The 3908-nt window shown below is 39.7% G+C and overlaps 1 pseudogene; it reads left to right on the top strand.

The window, feature by feature from the left end:
* Window positions 1–886: 886 nt before the first annotated feature.
* On the top strand, window positions 887–1778 carry LOC149223376 (serine/threonine protein phosphatase 2A 57 kDa regulatory subunit B' beta isoform pseudogene; annotated as a pseudogene).
* Window positions 1779–3908: the final 2130 nt, after the last annotated feature.

Raw genomic sequence — 3908 nt, 5'->3', positions numbered from 1 at the left:
GATCACGAGTCTTCATAAACTCCCTTGCCATATCATGAGAAGAGATGACTAAGACGAGCTTGGAGCCGAAGTAGAGAGAATGAGGGGCCCGAATTTCACGAATTTCTTGCGTTCTTTGTTAGCTTTACGATTTGCCCCTTTGTGTTTTAAACTTAAAATTGTTTGGCTTTATCTGTCCCTGCTGGTACTTTCTACAAGCCTAAAACTTCAACAAATGTTGCAGCATCGTGTGAATTAGCACAATAGGCTTGTGGATGACCTTTTCCAGTTGTTGTTGTAAGGGTTGGTTTTTTTAGTGAAATTTATATGCTTCTAAATTGGTTCTAAGGATCCATTCCAATCTATTCTTTAAAATTAGAATAGATAGGGAATAAATTGAATAATCTATTCTTTAAAATTAGAATAGATAGGGAATAAATTGAATAATCTATTCTTTAAAATTAGAATAGATAGGGAATAAATTGAATAATTGTTCATTAGTAATATGAATAATAATGGAAAAAGGCTCGTATTGAAAGAATAATAGATTGGGTAAACTCCGGAAGTCCAGTTCGATTATGATATGAACAAAGAAAGAGTTAAACGATCGAGCATTGCATAATAAACAAGCAGTGGCTTGTGAATGAAGAGAAAGATCCCCATGTCTACAACCGAGGAAACACAAAACCATATAATGATCAGTCGCTGAAGCTTGTTGCTGAATATTGTGTTAGTGGTATATGCTTCTAGGCTGAGATTTTTCAGCTTGTGAAGGATTTCGTGGCACTGAACTCTGTAGTTACCCCGTTGACATCTCCAATGAAAGAGAATGATGTGATTAACGCTGAATCTGATCGTCCTGCCAATGGTAGTCTAAGCCCCACTGCAAATTTACCATTGTCGAGAGATGTTCCTTGGTTTGAAAGACAAGATCTTGATTAAAAAATTGAATCTTTGTTGTCTCAAATATGATTGCTCAAACCTTAAAGAAAATATTGCAGACAAAGAGTTCAAGTGGCAAACCTTACGGGAGCTTGTTGACTACGTTCAGTATGGAGTAGGCACACTCACAGAAAGAGTTCAAGGGGAGATTGCCAAAATGTTTGCTTCAAATCTTTTTTGTTCCTTGCCTCCAGCTTGCACAGGAAAGTATGGATCCTGCATGGCCACATTTGCAGATAGTGTATGAACTCTTGCTGCGATATATAATTTCTGCAGATACAGATCCCAGATTAGCCAAGAGGTATATAGACCGCTTCTTTGTACAGCGATTGCTCAACCTATTTGATTCTGAAGACCCTAGAGAGAGAGTATGCAAAAATTATATTGCATCGCATTTATGGAAAATATATGATGCATCGACCATTTATAGCAATTAACAACATATTCTATCGATTTATTTATGAAACTAAGAGACACAATGGCATTAGTGAGCTGTTGGAAATTCTGGGTAGCATAATAAATGGTTTTGCATCACCTCTAAAAGAGGAACATAAACTCTTTTTAAGCAGAGCTCTTTTGCGTCGGCATAGCCTAAATGCCTTGCTCTCTATCATCAACAACTATCACACTGTATCACTCAGTTTGTGGAAAATGATTTCACGTTAGTGGATACTGTTATTAGGGGTCTACTAAGGTATTGGCCTGTCACAAACAGACAAAAGGAAGTTTTGTTCGTGCGATAATGGGAGGAAGTTCTAGAAATAACGCAATCTTCTGAATTCCAGTGTTTCATGGTACCTCTGTTTCAGCACATAGGCTGCTGCCTCATTTGCTCACATTTCCAGGTTTGTAATTGAATTTATGTAGGTTGTTTTATTTTTACATATGTACGTGTTATTGCTTGGTATTATGTAACTTATGATTGATATTGTGAATTGATAAGAAACAGTGCAAAATTGAGATTTCTCATTTCTTAATCTATATGAGCCATATTGCACGCCAGTTCTTGAATCCAGCCACCAAACTATATTGCACAACACTTCTTAAATCCAGCCACATCACGCAAGGCCAAAGATGCCACGTCACAAAAGAAGGTCCCACCGTCCTGTGCTAGTGTCAAAGCAATAAGGAAGTACGTGGAGAAGCGTAGGGGCACCCACATGATTGTTTTGTCATGATAAACACAGCCACGTATCGCTCATGCTAATATCTCTGTATGGGTTTTGGTTGCGTTCATAGTATCTCTGTATATCTATCGTTCCATGAATACTGATATCATTTCTATTTCTATACCAGTAAATGGGCTTTCTTGCTAGGGGGTGCTAACCACCCAAACCCACCTAGTTAGCTACTACCGATTAGTCATATTATCTATTCTTATCTGTCTTTGCTTGATATAACCAGAAAACTCAAAAGAAAGAAAGAAGCTTAGAGGCCTTTTTCCTCTCCCAGTACATTAAGGAAGTTAAGCTGACAAGCAAGGATTAGCAGATGCAGACGATAAGACGAGTTGTTGCGTCTTCGTCTTATAGATAGGAGAAGATCCCCGAAGGCTTCCTTAAGTCAGGAATAGAGTCCGGCCTTTCCCTCAGCCTCTGTAGCTATATTTTTTTCCCTTCTTCTAAATGGGATTTTCCTCACAGGCAAGTGTCGGGAGGCACCTTAAGGCAACTTACAGTAGAAGTCAGAACAATCAGACTCACCTACATCGTATGAAGTAGCATGACTTCAACATCGTGAAGTACAGGCAAGGGAACACGCTTTGGAACAAGAACAACGAGGTGCTAGTTAGTACGTCCGATGAGCGTGCCAGGATGTTGCAGGATCAATTTGTTGATAGTATGAATCATGTTCATGCCTTGGCAATACTGGTTTCTACTTTTCACCATAGGAAAAAGCCCTCTGCAATTGATCAAGTTGATTATCAGTTCCCTTTTTTCTTTTGAGTTCATAATTACAGAGAAATTTTCAAATTGTTCAGAAAAGAGGAAATAATATGATAAATTCAAATTGTTCAGAAAAGAGAAAATAATATGATAAATTCAAATTGTTCAGAAAAGAGAAAATAATATGATAAATTCAAGCCCTAGAGACCTGTGTTCTTCATGTCTACTATAACGGCATAGGTGGTCTCTGCGAGAGGTGATTCTATCTTTCAGAAATACCAGCACTCAACGGCTTGATTTTCCATTTGTTCATGGAAGGCGTTTCTCCGTGCAGACCTGAGAATGGTCTTATCCGCTACAATCAAAGTACATACAACACAACATCAGCATGCAGTGCATGCCCTAATCATCATAACGAGAGAGGTCAGCCCAATTAACCAGACGAATGAGAGTGGCAATGAGAATGGAAAAAGATGTAGCATTTTTCCGAGGACCAAGCAAAATACTGTAAGCAAAGAATTCAATAATTAAGATTTACCGCCAGCCCGCACTCTATCCATGCAAGAAGCACGCACGTAGGTAAGCCCTTTCTTTCGCCCGCTGTTGTCTTTGTTTATTGTCCCACCAGCCTGTGTCATCGTTGTTTCTCGGACCAGCCTAGTCGGGTTCCACCAGCTCTCTATTAAAGCCCCTCTTACACCCCACTCAAAGAACCCAAGTTGACCATCCAGCAAGCGAATTAATTTCGTTCTGCATGAGCTCTCTTCTTCAGCTTTTTCAGAGTAAGTGAAGTTCATCAAGCCATGGGAGGCCAGTGAAATGATGGAATCCGTCAATCAAAGCAATGGCACCATCTACAGGAATATACCATCTACCTTGGAAGGACACGGCAGGAACGAATGCCCCCAGAACTGGTCACAGGGTATGGGCTCGCAGGAAGGGTAAGCAACGCGGAGATGGGATCCATGATTATTGCAGTCACGCTTCTGCTCCAGGTGATTCTACAGATATGGATGAATCTCAGCTGAGTCTGCACTTCGGTATGATTCTCAAGCCCTTGATTTGAGCGTACATTTCTAGAAACTAATATCTTGACAGCTC

Source organism: Pinus tabuliformis, chromosome Q (genome assembly GCF_031772625.1).
Source record: "Pinus tabuliformis cultivar Carrire ecotype Pingquan chromosome Q, CPIR1, whole genome shotgun sequence".
Lineage (NCBI taxonomy): Eukaryota > Viridiplantae > Streptophyta > Pinopsida > Pinales > Pinaceae > Pinus > Pinus tabuliformis.
Note: the sequence above shows the minus strand (reverse complement) of the source record. Positions and strands in the feature narration are given on the sequence as shown.